The 16,978-nt window shown below is 40.5% G+C and overlaps 1 protein-coding gene across 4 annotated transcripts in view; it reads left to right on the forward strand.

Moving 5' to 3' along the window:
- Positions 1–16,978, forward strand: part of ACVR1 (activin A receptor type 1) — a 140,133-nt gene that overhangs the window by 48,159 nt on the left and 74,996 nt on the right. The window contains exons 1-2 of one of the 4 annotated variants that reach the window (XM_058715208.1): positions 4,249–4,549; positions 11,608–11,769. The exons of 1 other annotated variant lie outside the window; for it this stretch is intronic. The gene's annotated coding sequence lies outside the window, so the exon portion shown is untranslated. Of the gene's footprint in view, positions 1–4,248; positions 4,550–11,607; positions 11,770–16,978 lie in introns of those variants that run through there. 2 more of the 4 variants (XM_058715207.1, XM_058715209.1) reach the window with 2 other exon arrangements.

A 16,978-nucleotide genomic window follows, 5' to 3' on the forward strand; every position in this document is an offset into this window, starting at 1 on the left:
TTGGGGAATTCTGGAGAAATTCCTGGAAATTCCCATTTCTCATCCCTAAGTCCCAAAGATTAGTATCTGTTGAGAATTTGGATATGCCTGGAGAAGGGGATCTGCTATATCTCCATGCTCCTCTCTGCTTCCTGGTTCAGTCAGCTTTTATCTTTTCTCAGCTTTGTATGGCTTTCCTTGGTTTTTTTTTTTTTTTTTTCCCCCTGCTCCATGGTGTCCCCTGAGTTTATCAGTTGTCTAGGGCATGTGACCTAGATTTGTTCCACTGGGAAAGTGGTAATCTTGGGAACCGGCTGATATCTCCATTGCCTTTCTCCAGCATTACCAAGCAATCATACCTGTCTTTCTCATGTATTGAAGTGTCTGGAATAGATTATTCTTCAAGGATACTCGACATTGGTTGTAGTGAGACAAGAGGACATTTGTAGTGTGATTTTGTAGATGACTTGTGTTATTGTTTGGGATTGGTGTGCTTTCTGCTGTTCCTACCACAGTGCTTTAGCACTTTCTATTATTCTAAGGAGTAGAAAACAGGAAAGGGAACTGAGAATATTTACTATGAGCATTCAGCTCAGTTCTTATAAACAGTCACGATGCAATTTTACTTAATGGCAATTAACATAGATTTTGGAGTCTGAAAAACTTGATTCTTGGTTTTGCCACTTATTAAAAATTATGATCTTGGGCAGTTTTACTTAACCTCTCTAACATTGTTTTCTTATCTTTCAAGGGGGAATAATAACACCTTCCTCAGTTTTTGTGCTGTTAGGGTTAAATCAGATAATGCAAGTGTGCAGTTAGCATGGTTCTAGAACTAAGGGCTCACTAAACTTTCAAAGGCGGAAGGTATTTACCCTGTGTCATGGGAAAGGAACCTGAAACCCATAGAAGTTAAATGATTTGGGGAAGATCACATTAAGTAGGTTGGAAAACTGGGTTTGGCTCTTCCCTAAGTCCATGTTCTTACAACCATATGGTGCTTCTTAAAGTAATTTCAGGGGCGCCTGGGTGGCGCAGTCGGTTAAGCGTCCGACTTCAGCCAGGTCATGATCTCGCGGTCCGTGAGTTCGAGCCCCGCGTCAGGCTCTGGGCTGATGGCTCGGAGCCTGGAGCCTGTTTCTGATTCTGTGTCTCCCTCTCTCTCTGCCCCTCCCCCGTTCATGCTCTGTCTCTCTCTGTCCCAAAAATAAAAAAAAAAAAACGTTGAAAAAAAATTAAAAAAAAAAAAAAAAGTAATTTCAGTTAACGGTAATTTTACAGCAAGATCCACCATGGTTTATTTGGGTTATGGGGCTGGGTAGATAAACAGGGAAGGTATGGGTTGAATGTCTTTTTTTTTTTTAATTTTTTTTAATTTTTATTTATTTTTGAGACAGGGAGAGACAGAGCATGAACGGGGGAGGGTCAGAGAGAGAGGGAGACACAGAATCTGAAACAGGCTCCAGGCTCTGAGCTGTCAGCCCAGAGCCCGATGCGGGGCTCGAACTCACGGACCGCGAGATCATGACCTGAGCCGAAGTCGGACGCTTAACCGCCTGAGCCACCCAGGCGCACCTTTTTTAATTGAAGTATAATTGGCATTAAACAGTATCTTAGTTTCAGGTAGATAACACAATGATTCGAAATTTATGTATATTGCAAAGTGATCACTACAATGAGTTTCCTTAACATCCATCACCGATGTCTTGAAAGGGCAAGACTTTTCGGTATTTGGAAGCTGCAATTTCTGAAGGCCAAGGATACAGTTAAAATTAAATAGTTGAGGAAACTTGTCCTGAATTTTTTTTTCTTCCTGTTGCTTAGCTGCTATGTTGACTGCCAAGAACTTGTTTGATTTTAAGTATCTTTTATGCTTGCCTGTTACTCGGGTCCCATCATATTACAATAACTTTTAAGAAACTATGCATGTTCTCTTAAATTGGATTAAAGAAAAATATACTGCTATGTTAAACCCGCATTTGGAGTAAGAATTTTTTTTTTTTTTTATTTCTCTTTCTCCCCTTTCCTCACTCTCACCCTTCACCACTTCACAGGAATGTGCCTCTAGCTTCTATAAAGGGTCAGATTTTCATATGGCACGATTAGCCACCAATAATTAAACCTCAATAGCCAAACAAATGAGTTGGCTAAGATTTTAGGAAAAAACTCAGCTCAATGGAAGTTTCGGGACAAGATGCTGAAGTTTGCTACATAGATATTTTTATAGCACTTCCCCCTCTCCCCCTCTCTTCTCTCTCTTTCTTTTGGTTTGTTTTTATTTTTTTAATCACTCTTGGGGTTTTGTGCATAACTGCTTTCCACTACCTTTCAGGCTCTGCCAAGCTTGCTTATTGGCATGAAGTATATTTGTGGGGAGATGGGTCCTGAGTAGAACGTTTGAAGACCTAAGTTTTTGGCATTTGCTCTCCACTTAGCTCCCTTTTCACCAACCTGTTCTTCCTTGTGGTACACCACCGTTTTGACTTCAATCCATGGTTGAGAGCCTGATGAATTCTAAAGCAAATCTTCAATTACGTTTAATTTGAAGAGTTTTATCCGATAACTCCTGAGCACCAACTATGTGTTAGGTATTGGGAAGGAATGATATAGCAGAAGGATAATATGTGAATCTCTTCTAGTTTTAAATTGGCTGTGAGACAAACCTGTTCAAGGCAGGGGATCAAGTGCCAGGTTGAGTCATATAGAGTAAAAATACTGGAGGAATCGGAATGGAAAGATCTGGACAAAAGAAGAATCCTTAGAGAAGGCTGAACAGAGACAGGAGAAGCTGAGCCTGCTCTTGAAGGAATTCCTTGCGGTGAAGGTAATAGGTAAGACTGGGGAGTTGGAAGGGAAATAGAAGCACCTTTGTAATTAAACAGTCAATCTCTGACTGTTCTTTGGATGATTCTTGTTTTGAAAGAATCAGGAAAATATGCACCCGTGTTTCCTTATTTTCCTATTGTCTAAAGCCCCTTCCCAAACAGTACCTATGACTTAAAGACATGGTTAGTGCCAGGCGGGGTAGCTTAACAGCGGCCCCCTTCTAAAACACAGTTTTTTGCCCAAGGGGAAGGCAACGTCAATGTGAGACCCTGACCACCAAATTTCCCTGGCTCCAGCGGCTTGGAAAACACCGGGATTTTAGCAATTGGTTCTGAAACCGAAGGTTGTGGATGCTGCTTCACGAATGAATTTGTTTTCACAGATGTCCACTCTAGAAATGGGTTTTTACCCTCTGACTTCACTAAATGATTGCTGAAAATGCAAAATTTCTGGTTGACTTTCCTATGGGGGAAATATTGTTGTCTTATTTTTTGTGTGCCTTTTACATAGCTAGGCTGTCTTTTCAAATTGGTTGTGAGCCTTCATTTAAACTGAAGCAAGGAAAGAGTTGGTATTAGTTGTAAAGCATTCCCCTTGAATTTCAAGGTTCATGTGGTTTTCCTTCCCAATAATTATTTAGGAATGCTGTATTTTGGGTTTGTTTTCTGCTTAGATTTATTTACATGAACGTTTTCTTGGCAAAATGTTCCCTGAGGTTAAAAACAAAAAAAAGGTGCTGTTTTTTTGAAAGGAGTAAGTTCTTCAGTGTTTTGTGTGACTTATTTGGATGGAAAAATTTGGTTCTAATAAAAATTTCCTCTTCCTTTGGCAAATGTTGATGTTTTTAAAGTCTTCCCAAAGGAAAGGGGAACTTGGGTGGCTTTGTGTTTTTTTGTTAGTTATCTAGACCCCTTCCCTTCCGCTTGTTGTTCTTTCCCCACTATTGTTTTATGAGCCTTTGAACTAGTTCTGTCTATGACTGAGAATGGGTTGGAAGTGGACCTAAACCAGATTGCTTCTGGGTGGGATACACAAGAAACTGGTTACTCTGGTGCAATGGGCTATCTAGGAGCAGCTGGGGGTCTGGAGAGAGACTTTCATTCTATACCTGTGTACCGTTTGAGTGGTTTTGTTTTTAACCAAGTACATATAATAATTAATATGTATGAAGCCTTTTTTTTTTTTTTTTTGCTGTTTTTGTAATGGGCTGGAGTCCATGGTATATGGGCTTTGAAAGAACTTGATTTTGAAGTTTACCAACATCCTGCGTGTCATTGTTTTTCAGCTCCTAACATATATGCCTCAATTGTAAATTGGCCTTAGTTTTGGGGTCCCAACTGAAAGGCTTGTCAGGTGTGCACTTTGAGCCAGCACACTCACAACTGCAGAATTTTCTTCTCTTAGCTGGTGTTCTTTCTTTTTCCCCACCTGCAGCCCGGAGCCGCTTGTGAGTGTCACATTGCCAGAGCAGAACTACTGGGAAGCTTTTTCCTCCAGGAGACTCCAGGAGCACCTCTCCCACTCCGCTGGTCTCCGGTGAATGGGGGACGAGAGAGCGGAGCTCTGAACCAGAGCGCCCTGCCCGAGAGACCGTGGCGCGACATGACGGGGCACCAGCCCTAAGGTAGCTGAGTCAGCTTACCCAGGAGCTCTCCGGAGCAGCGTTGCCAGAGAGAGCCAGCTCTAGAGCCATTTCAACAGATCACCTCGTTTAATGCTCTTTGGCAGAGATCAAATCTACACGGTAAATTCTTAGCCACAGTGATTATTTCGTTGGTTTATATGAATCCAGTATAAAAAGTTTAGGACTCTAGCCTCATAGTGCTTAATTCTTGCGTTGCCTTGAAGGTGGGCTTCTCTCTCTCTGTCTCTGTGGCGGAGCTGCTTGGTTATTCTTTAACTTTGGCCAGTTTATTCCAATATTATCAATATTTCCCTACATATGAAATACTTCTCCCGTTCTTTCCCCCTTACGGGGCCACTTTTCTTTTTTTTCTCTTTCAGACAGACTATGTTTCATGGCAGTTTTAGAATGACAGCAAGATTGAGCAGAAAGTACAGAAATTCTCCTGTTCCCCCTGGCCCCATACACAACCTCTCCCACTGCAGCTGGACCCCCTTTTTTCGCCCCTTTGCTTTCCATGGTTTGTTGCCCACAGTCAGCCGTGGTCAGCAGATGAAGCAGATGATCCTCCTTCTGATACATGGTCAGCAGGTCAATAGTAGTCTAATGCTAGGTCACAATGCCTATGTCATTCGCCTCACTTCATCCTATCATGTAGGCATTTTATGTCACATCACCACATGAAGGGTGAGGTATTGTGCATAGAAAATATTTTGAGAGAGAGAGAGAGAGAGAGAGAGAGAGAGAAAACGTTTACATAACTTTTATTATAGTCCTGTATGTTGTCATTGTTTTATTTCACTATTAGTTGTTGTTGATCTTCTCCTGTGCCTAACTTACACATTAAATGTTATCTTAGGTATGTATGTGTAAGAAAAAAACATGGCATATATAGGTTTTGGTACTATCCATGGTTTCAGGCATCCATTGGAGGTCTTGGAACGTATCCCTCATGGATAAGGAGGGACTACTGTATCAGTGTAGTGGTACATTAATTACAGTTGTTGAGCCTGTGTTGACACATCATTATCACCCAATGCCCATGGTTTTACATTAGGGTTCACTCTTGGTGTTGTTTGTTCTATAGGTTGGGGACGAATGTATAATGACCCTATCCACCATTTCCAGTATCAAACAGAAAAATTTCACTGCCCTGAAAATCCTCTGTGCTCCATCTATTAATAATTCTTCTCGGGCTGCCTGGGTGGCTCAGTTGGTTAAGCGGCCGACTTCGGCCCAGGTCATGATCTCGCGGTCCGTGAGTTCGAGCCCCGCGTCGGGCTCTGTGCTGACAGCTCAGAGCCTGGAGCCTGTTTTAGATTCTGTGTCTCCCTCTCTCTGACCCTCCCCTGTTCATGCTTTGCCTCTCTCTGTCTCAAAAATAAATAAACGTTAAAAAAAAAAATTAAAAAAAAAAAATTAGTCTCTCCCCCAGTCACCCTCTGGAAACTACTGATCTTTTTATTGTGTCCATACTTTTACCTTTTCCAGAACTACATTTTCATAATATGCTTCCTATGGAGTATTTTGAAATCTATATAAAGCAGTCTTGCTATCATTGCGTTAAGCTATAGGGGTAATACAAATATTTTTATTTTATTTTATTTTAAAGATTTTATTTTGAGTAACCTCTACATCCAGTGTGGAACTTGAACTCGCAACCCTGTGATCCAGAGTCGCATGCTTGGGGTGCCTCAGTGGCTCAGTTTGTTAAGCACCCGATTCTTGATTTCAGTTTAGTTCGTGATGTTGCAGTTTGTGAGGTTACGCCCTGCTTGGGATTCTCTCTCTTCCTCTCTCTCTGCCCCTCCCCTGCTCATGCGCTCGCTCTCTCTCTCTCTCTCTCTCTCAAAATAAATAAACATTAAAAAAAAGAGAAAGAGGGGTGCCTGGGTACCTGGGTGGCTCAGTCGGTTGAGCGTCCAACTTCAGCTCAGGTCATGATCTCACAGTTCTTGAGTTCGAGCCCCACGTCAGGCTCTGTGCTGACAGCTCAGATCCTGGACCCTGCTTCAGATTCTGGGTCTCCCTCTCTCTCTGCCCCTTCCCCGCTCATACTCTGTCTTTCTCTGTCCCTCAAAAATGAATAAATGTTAAAAAAAAAAAAAGAGTTGCATGCTCTACTGACAAAGCCAGCTGTGCACCCCACAAATACCTACTTTAGAATAGAGTCTATAAGATGTTTCTGTGAGGGGAGGCCTGAAGTGCTAAATATTGGTGGGTGTGTCTCTTGAGCTGAGTGTTCAGGTTGCTCAGATATGGTTGGAAACTTGCATATAGACACAGAAACACGTAACTCAGGATTCAGGCTTGTAGAGGTCAGTCTATGCAGCCTCCTTGGTTCAACACTTTTGGAAAGTCTCCAGTACCTGTCCGACATTTTTGTTTTGTTTTGTTTTTAAAGGAAAGTCTAATTTACTATTTTTAAAAACTTTATTCTTTATATAAATAGTTTATTTTTGATTATTTAATTGCAAGTATTACAAAACAGTATAAAATACAGACATAGGTACAGGTAAAATTTCCTCTCTGTCTTTGCTCTTTTGCCCATAGCTGATAATTTGAAACACATACTTACTCATACACAGATCTTATCGTATTACAAACAGTATGCATATTCATTATGTTGAAAGCTTGATGAACATGACTATACATTTTGTTTTACAAGTTGCTTTTTCCTTCCACTTGATAAGTTGTGGACATTTTCCCTTTCAAGAAGAATTTTTCCTTTTAAGCAGAATGTCAGTCTAAATAATGACTGCTTAGTGTTCCTTAGAAGGCTGTAACGTAATAACCGGTCCTCAAGTGAGGGGTTAGCCTATAATTTAAAGGGGGGATGCGGGGGGAGACCTTTCGCATTAGGCAGAAAACAAAAGCCACGGCTGTTGACATTGGACTTTTAGTCTTAACGATGTGAGTTTTTATTTTCCAAGGCAGATGATGCACAGCTTTGGATTGTTGCCCAGGTGACAGTTATGGCAATGTTTCATCTTCTGTGTGACTGCAAGGAACTTCTTAGGCACCAGGCTGTGTTAATATATTAGTGGAATTGTTGGTTCTGGCTACCATTCTTGGAGCATTTTGAAATATTTTCATGCCCATTTAAGGTGGGCATGAGGTTGAATTAGTTTTAAGAGGAAGTAATGAATAACAGGGACGGAACTAAGAGACTGACTTTATTTTGCATATGTATTTGTTTGAACGAGTAGGAGATGATGGTGTTTGTTAATTGCTAACCCTGTGATTCTTAATTATGAAACAGGGTTAAGACTGTTCAGCTCACTGGTTTTCCAAGTGTGTTTGACAGTAAGAATCTCCAGAGAAGTGGTCAGATTTCTAGGGGTTAGAGATAAATATTTGTAATGTTTTTACTTGGTAAAATATTTATATTCAGAAGGTGATACAATCAATGTTTATAAGATTAAAAAGGTACAAAAGTGAGAAAAAATAAGCCTCACTCCTCCCCATCTCCCAAGTGCCCAATTATTCTTCCTAGAGGCAATTCCTACCAAAAATTCCTACAATTTTTTGTGTTTTCTTTCAGAGATTTCAGGGCATATATAATATACAACACATAACCTACAGATTATTGCAATTTCTTTTGTGTGTGTGTGTGTGGTTTTTTTTAACCCAGATGGTAACAATATATACTATTTTGTACCTTTTTTCACTGAGATAAAATTTCTTGGAAGATCTTCCATATTAATACTGCATTCTTTTCTTTTTAATTTTTTAAATGTTCATTTTTGAGCGAGAGCGAGCATGAGTGAGTGGGGGAGAGGCAGGAAGAGAGGGGGACAGAGGATCCGAGGTGGGCTCCCCACTGACAGCACAGAGCCCGACACGGGGCTCAAACTCACAAAGTGCGAGATCATGACCTGAGCAGAAGTCAGACGCCCAACCGACTAAGCCACCCAGGTACCCCAATACTGCATTCTTTTTTAATGGATGCCTAGTATTCCACTGTGGACCAGTGCTGTAATTTATTTAACCACTGCTATGTTGATGGCCATCTAGATCCCTTCTAGTTTTTTATTGTGAACACGGCTGTAGGGAATAACCTTGGACATATAATATTTCAAACAGGGTCACGAACATATCTGTAGGATCCATTTCTTGCAGTAGAACTGCTATGTAAAAGGGTACACACGTTTTAAATTTTGTATAAATTTATTGCCAAGTTGCTCTGCTCATTGAGCTTGTGGAGTTTTTTATTTCAACAGCAGTGGATGAGAACACTGCTTCCGCATACCCTTGCTGATCACAGTATGATTGTCAAAGGTGTTTTTCTTTGCCAAATAGATAGGTGAGAAATGACAGTTTAATGTAGCTTTAGTTTGCATTTTTATTTCTGTTGACATCGAGCATCTTTTCATAATTTTAAACACTTTCCAATTGTGTTCCTTGTATGTTGGTGTCCTTTGTCTATTTTCCTATTGGGTTATTGATTTTTTTTATTATCAGTTCATAGGTGTTCCTATGCATTAACAAAATTAAGTGTGACAAGTGATATTTATGTTTTGTCATTTGCACAGAAATAATTATTGTGCTGTGCATATTATTTAAAATCATGTATATTTAAATATACCAATTTATTCACTCAGCAAATACTTATCGAATGCCTCTTATGTATTAGGCACTTGTTCTGGGCAGCTGTGTATATATAATAGTGAAGAAAACAGATCCCAATTCTTGCTACATGGAGCTTACATTGTAGTGGAAGAGACAGTCAATAAAAGATGTTCAAAAACATTTGTAGCGCTACATAGATAATCAAACTTTCTGTGACTTCAGGAATTTGTATCACAGGAAAAAGACCTTTTCCATTTCTAAACTAAAAATCTATCTCATGGTGCCTTGTATGTCATGTGGCTCGGTGTTTTTTAGGTTTAAATCTTTGATCCATCTGGAATGTTAGGTATGAATCCAACTTAATTTTTCTCTATTAATTAGGATAAGGCTGAGTTGCTGTAACCAGGGGATATGCTATGGTTCAAAGAACATGGAAGTTGATTTTTGTCCTCACCTAAAGGTACCGGTGTGAACAAACCAGGTCAGCAGACCAGCCCCTATCCACTGGTCATTGAGACTTATGTTCCTTCTGTCCAGTATTTATCTGCATGGTCATAGATGGGTTGCTCCTGTATCTGGGCTCCCTCCATGCAAAGGACAATGGAGAAAGTCCAGGGCAAGTGATCAGAAGTTGCACATACACCACTTATACTTCCATTGGTGAGAACGTGGTCTTGGGGTGCATCAAGCTGCAAGGGAGAGTGGGGAATGCAGTCTCTGTGGGTCAGCGTGTGCCCAAGAAGCAGCCAAGAAGGAATTTTAGTGAGAAATTAGTGGTCTCTGTCACACTGGCTACTTGTTCCAATTCTACTGAAAGTCCCAATTTTTCTTCTTTGATTTCTTTTGTATTCTATATTCTCCTGTACATCTTGGTCCATTTTTGGGGTATCCATTTAGTTTTACTGATCTATCTGCCCATGCATGTACCAGGATCACAGCTTTTTAACTCTTAGAGCTTATGGGTGTTACTCCTTGTGATGGGGGCAGTTCCATTTTGCAGAATTTTCATATTTTCTTTAAGTTCCATTTGGTGGAATTTTAAAGTGCCATTTCACAGAATATTCATTCATGTCTATTTTCATGTGTGAGGTTTTAAAAAGTATATGGGCACTTGGGGTGCCTGCGTGGCTCAGTTGGTTAAGCATCTGACTCTTAATTGTGGCTCAGGTCATGATCTCACTGTTGTGAGATCAAGCCCCACATCTGGCTCCGTGCTGAGTGTGGAGCCTGCTTGCGATTCTCTCTCTCCCTCTCTCTCTGCCCCTGTTCTGCTTACTCTTTCTCTCTCTCAAAATTAAAAAAAAAGAAAAGAAATTAAAAATACATGAACTTTAAAATAATCATATCTAGTTACCACTCTCTCCCCTGTAAGAAGAACACCTGCTGATATCATTGTCGGGATTGTTATATGTATATATATGAGGGCTCACATCTTTATGATTTTAATTTTTGTTGCTTGATGATAGCTTTACACTGTGCTTGGGAAACATTGATCTGGACTCTACAATCTCCCTATATCCTTGGCTCATGAAACTTCTATAATTGAAGGAGGAGAGAGGAAGGACTAACCTATCATACGATGTATTAATTTTATTTAATACTTGATTTCTGATTATGACTCGCTAACTCATGCCTATTTCTCTATTAACAGTTAATAAACTTGGAACTTGCAAAAACAGTTTTCATGTTGAAGATAAAAAATAGTTGATATTTCAAAAGTTTATTTACAAAACCTTATTTATGTCACAGAACTGGGGAGATTTTTGTGTATATATACGATACACAGTGCTGTTACTTCCTGAGAGAGAGAGAGAGAGAGAGAGAGAGAGAGAGAGAGAGAGCATGCGTGTGTGTCTGTGTGTGTGTTTTATCATGAATGTGCCCTTTTTTCTGTTTTTGTTTTTGTTTTTTAACAGCACACATTCTGCTTTGGTCTTCTTTTTATCTTTTTATTATAAGATCAAACACAGCTATCCACATAAAGCATACGTAGTTTAGGTAATTATTATAAAGGGAATATTTTTTGTGACCACCACACAGATCAAGAGAGAGAGTATTAGCAGTTTCCCTTGAGCCCCTGGTGTGTCCCAGGCCAGACATAGCCCCTCTCTCCCTCCAGAAGTCACTGCTTTCTTCACTTCTGTAATAATTGCTCTGTTGCCTTTCTTTATGGTTTTATCACCCATGTGTGCATACCTAGCCTCTGTACTCTAGTCTTGAGCATCCTTTTATGTCTTTTAAGTCTCTCAAACCTCAGGTTCCCCCAGCAACCCTTTCCTTTCCTTCTTTCCTTATAGTTTATCTGTTGAAGAACTCATCCATTTGATCTCTAATTTCCTACTGGCTGGATTTGGTGATGGTAACCATGGTTCAGTTCAACTTGTTCTTTTTCTTTTAGTGAGAAGTGGTGTTTTAACTCCCCTGTCTGGGCACTAGGAATACATACTGCCTAGGTCATTGTTTCTAGGCCTTTTAGTAGACAAAGGATAACTATATATAGAATACTTCGTAAGTTCATACTGATGCTTCCAATTCAAATTGAGTTTATATGGTTCTTACTTAACCTTTTCTCTATTACATGTATATTTCCTTTATTTCACACACAGATTTCTGGTTCTCCGAAACAGCGGGAGATGCTAGAATTCAAATATACCATAGTAACTCATTTGCTTTCTGCCACATTATACACAGAGTATTCTCAGTACTGCCACAATCCTAACACTGAACCTCTCGTTATAATAACGGAAAGCAGTGAAAACAACTTATTGGTATGCTATTCCCATTTTCCCTGTAATTTTTTTTTTGTTGGGGGGGGAATGCAGGGGATGTTTATAGTTGAAAATCAGGCAAATTGAAACACTGATTAGCTTTTAGATGATATTTGGAAGAGGGATACTTTTAATTTTGTTAGGTGAGATGTTGATTTTATAGTTGTATTTAGAAGAAGTCCTTATTTGTGAGAGAATTTGCGGGTGAAATGATGTGACATCTGGGATGCTCATTAAAATACCACAGGAAGAAAATGGGCAGAACACAGGAAATAAGATCACTTATTTTTGAAACTAGATGGTAGGATGGTGCTTATGATTAAACCTGGGGGGTCAAAAATCGGGTTTTTAAAATACTTTTCAGTTTTTATGTAATTTGAAATATCTAATACAATTTTTTAAATTAATTTTGTAAACAATGGAAAGACAAGGACATATGGTGGGAGAAGAAGGTGGTAAGGATAGGAGTATACGAGTAACGAATGGGTGATCCCATTCTCTACCTGGTGGTTCAGTCTCAGCTTGGTGGCCTTGATGCTAAGGAATTGGGTACCATCTTGAGTGAGAAGAGGGAGCAGAGATGTGAGGCCCTGTGGGAAACTAAGATTTCAGGGATGAGTGGCAGAAGAGGAAAACCCCATCCAAGGAAACTGAAAAGGTCCAAACCATAAAAGTAAAGATCTAGGGAGAGTGGAGCCTTTGAATCCCAGCCAGGGAGGAACCCAGGGACAGAAGGGGGTCATCAGCAACACCATGTTGCAGAATGGGCAAGTGAGCCCCCCCTCTATTCTCAGTACCACCTGAATTGCTGAGGGCTTGGGGGGTTCCTGGGCCTCATGTCTGGTCAATCGAATCCAAATCTCAGATCCCTTACAGATATGAAGGATAAGGTAAGGTCTACAAAGAGACCCTTAACAAGAGGCACTTCAGTGATGGATTGGATAGAGGAGTGGGAGCACATGGAAGGAGCAGATTGCTCTTGCTAGAAAGTTTTCTATGAAGGATGAAGAGGGTCAGTGTGGGAGGACTAGGGCCTGAGGTAGGAGGTGGTTGTCCAAATAGCTGTCACTTACAATAATAGAAGAGGTTTGTCTGTTAAAATGGAGAACGTGAATGGTTCCCCAGGCAAGATGGCCGAATGGTCAGGCTCAACATGAGCATCTGCCACCCCTCAACCGGAGAGATTATTTTTTGGCAAGAACTTGATTTTTGATGGTTCAGGGAAAGCTTGGAAATCATCATCATGGAATAGATGTTCCTTTGATTTGTTATTATTTTGAATTACGTATTAAAAGAGGAGAGGCGCCCAGGTCTTCAATACCTTTGCTTCTCAAGTTCCATCAGGCCCTAGGGCCCATCCCTGAGGAAGGAGGAAGGAATGGGGTCTGCAGGACTGATCAGGCACTTGTTTTTGTCATTCAGGGCTCTCTTCGCTCCTCTTCTAAGTCTCTGATTTCTTTTTCTTGGTTTCCTTTCCTTCGTGCTCAGGTGGGCACTGTCATGTGCGTGGAACCTCTAAAATGTGTTGCCTGCTGTGGGGTGATAGTTTTCAGTTATTTGCTTTGGGACTGTTGGAGGGATTCCCACATTTCACGATTTCATAATCACAGTCTTAGAAGGTTGTGGGGAGAGGACTGAGAATCCCGTTCCTCCTGTTTTCCTCGGCCGGGCTTCGGGTCTTTGTTTTGTTTTGAATAACAGATTGGATTCCTCATTTCTACCCTGTAGGCTTTCTACCTCACAGTACTTGGGAGCATCAGCTATTTCCTAGATTTCATTTCTTTCTCCCCACGTAGTAGAACTCATTTATTTTTACGTTTAACTTGCCATTAATTTCTTTTTTAGGTCACGGAGTGTTTGGGGTTGGGCGGGTGGTTTTTCAGTTCCTTTGGTTTTCTGGTCTCTCTCTGCCCGGGATGCAGAACCTGTCCCAGCCGTGACTCCCCTTCTCCTCCTTGTTGTCTGTTGTGGTTACTTCAGTGCTAACCCGTTCGACTTGTGCACTGTCCCTGTGTACACAGTTCCATTTTCTTTCTCATGATCGTATTTATACTTTTGATGGATATATTTAAATGAACAGCTGTGCATTTGTTGAGTCATACCACAATTATCTGATTCTGCTTTAGCTGCTCAACTGGCAAAAGCATATTTCAAGCTAAGTTGTGAGAGAATTCCATTAATCACATTCTAGTCCGGGGAGGGGAGAGGAAGAAGACCACTAAGAGAAGTCTTTGTAGAGATTGTTAATTAGTTACTCCATTATTTTAGAGTAGGTTGATTTAGTTGCTCTTTGAGGAGTCACCTGAAGAAACTTGACAAAGATGTAAATAACTATAAAGGTTTAATGATATCAGTCTTGTAAGCAAAATTCCGCGGAATCATTGCTGTGTAGATAAAGATAGTAGCTGGTGCTGGTCTGTTTAAACAGATAAGGGGTCCTTTAAAAGTGCTCCTTTCTGTAAAGACCAGTATTTTTGATTGAACATTTCATGAATTCACTGGCAGAGTATTTTGTTGTAAGCCTCCTGGACAGATAACCTATGATACCGAAGATGTTACAACTTTTCTTTTTGTTCAAATATATTAATTGCTAATTGTAACTCTGATTGAGTCTTTGGCTTCCACCAGTAGGATCTGTTTTTCTCTTGACACTTCCTTGGGGTTCTTTCTGGAGGTTATTAATAGGCATGGAAGCATGGCTTTCCAAATAGCATCAATAACTGTTAGAAGACTGGGGGTGGGAGGAGGAGATAATATGTCAATTTCTGACTTGTAGAAGATGTATTTTCAAGCTACAGAAGCTGTCTCAGAGGTCACTAGGGATGGCTCTGGGCAGATCGGCTGGTATCTGCAACTAGAGCTCCATGCGGTCCTTTCCAAATGGGGTATTGTCCACAGGGAGTTGTCTGGTATACCCGGAGTCTGCCAGCCGACTTTTTGTTTGGCTGCTTCTCTTGGATGACACCTTGGAAAACTGAAATCCAAGTTACAAAGGAGATCTTTTCATTTATCTCAAATACCTGGTTGGTACTATATTAAATTGAGAATGAGGAGTATTACTCTCCCCCAGTCATTTCCTTGCCAGGCTGTATACAATTCCTTAAACCTCCCCTCCCTCTCCCCACCTGAACCAAAGCATAGCATAGACTAAGAAGTTAAAGTTACCGTGTCTTAATTGATATTGAGTGCCCAGTATGTGCCAGGCATGGCGATGTAGCCATGAGTTAGGTAGAATTTTTACTCTTGTGTTAAATAAAAAAAAAAAAAAAAAAAAAAAAAATATATATATATATATATATATATATATGTAATGTTTATTTTTTACTCTTGTGTTAAATACATATATATATATGTAATATATAATATATACATATATCTAATATTTATTTTTGACAGACAGAGCACAAGCAGGGAGGGGAGGGGTAGAGAGAGAGAGAGGGAGACAAAATCTGAAGCAGGCTTCAGGCTCTGAGCTGTCAGCACAGAGCCCAGTGTGGGGCTCGAACTCATGAGCCATGAGATTATGACCTGAGCCAAAGTCGGACGCTCAACCCACTGAGCTACCCAGGTGCCCCACTACTTATATTTTGATAAGTGGGGGAAGGAGGGATGGGAGAGGGGGGAACATAATAACGTGAACTAATAAATCAGCAAAACAGATTTCACAGTGCTAAGTGCTAGGAGAAAATTTGGCAGGATAATATAATGTAGGGGCGAGGGCGGAAAGGTCTGAGGTGGGAATAGGCTTGAGTGTGTGGGTAGTATGGATGGGAAGGAAGGTTCTGGTCAGGCTGGTGTATAAAAGGTGGGTTTATTTGAGGTTTTATTGTTTCTTTTTTGTTTTTGTTTTTTTACCTCCACAGAAATATGTTCTAGTGTCTCCAATGTAAAAAAAAAAAAAAAAAAAAAAAAAAAGAGAGAGATACCTCCTTGGTACTGGTGTCTCTTTTATTTCATCCTAGCCTTCCCTCCAGCCTTCAAATTATTATAGGTTAATCATATTAGCCTTAGAATTGGGACAGTTTTATCAGACAGTAGTTGCCTGAAACACCATTTGTCCAGTAATGGGTACACAAGTCTGCACTATTAGGTGAAAGGGGAAACTTCAGGCATAGTTAGAAATGAGAAGACAGAGGGTCGAGGCAGCATCTGACTGAGGATTTAGGGAGGAAGTGGGATTTTAGATGGACTCCACAGTTGGGCATCCACAAGTTTTGTCTCGGGCCAGTGGTGGGGGGAGGGAATAGGGATAACAGGGTCCTTCCTACCACTGGGTAAAAAAAAGGAAAAATCGTTCCAGTCATAGTATGTGAACTAGAGGGAGAGGCATGAGCCCTGAGCTACCTAGGAGAATATAACAAAACAGCTGGGAGTTGATGGGGTCCTGTAAGTTGAAACAAAGCAGGAGAGCCATGGCTATTTGATACACAGGGAACGAAGTGGAAAATGAGGGACAGTTTCCATGCAGTCAAGCATGTTGAAATAAAACCTAGTCTTTGGATACCAGTAAGGCATGCAGTGGGTGATCACAACATCAAAATCTCAGAAGCTTTGCTTAGTATTATCTGTAAATTGGGTAGGGGTGCAGCAAAGTCAGTTTCGTCCTGTATACATTTAAAATAAATTTACTGGGGACTCTTTGGTTCTTACATGCTAGCCTAACTTAAACCTTTCACTTTTCATTCAATGAAGGCTCATCTTCCCCACCCCCCAAAGCCCGTTCAGATTATATTGTTCTTTTCCTCTCCTTTCCAAGCCTTATCTTGGGTCCATCTGTCACAGCTGGAATGTTTGTAGTGTAACTCTTTCAGTCAAAACCCTTTCTTTCCTGAAATAATCTGTAATTATTTCCTCTAACTACAGGATGGACTGATCCAGGGGCTGGGTTTCAGTTCTATAGGACTTGTCCAAGAAGCTATTTGTATTCATCTATCGCGGAAGATCAAATTACATGCTAATATTCTGAAAGTAACATCCCACCAGAAACCCTGCAGCAGCAGTGAAGTCTATATAAAACCAAGCCCTGGCAACTTACACATTGCCAGTTCAGACACAGTGTGGTGTTAAATATATTTCACAGGTCATTTGTGAACTGGAGAAAAGTCCCTGACTTATATGGTATGATGGCTTCAGGTTAGCCTTTTTTTTTTTTTTTCCAGCGTAACTGACAGCCCTCTTTTCACCCCTCCACAGGTCCAGGTAGCTGCAA

Source organism: Neofelis nebulosa, chromosome 2 (genome assembly GCF_028018385.1).
Source record: "Neofelis nebulosa isolate mNeoNeb1 chromosome 2, mNeoNeb1.pri, whole genome shotgun sequence".
NCBI classification, from domain to species: Eukaryota; Metazoa; Chordata; class Mammalia; order Carnivora; family Felidae; genus Neofelis; species Neofelis nebulosa.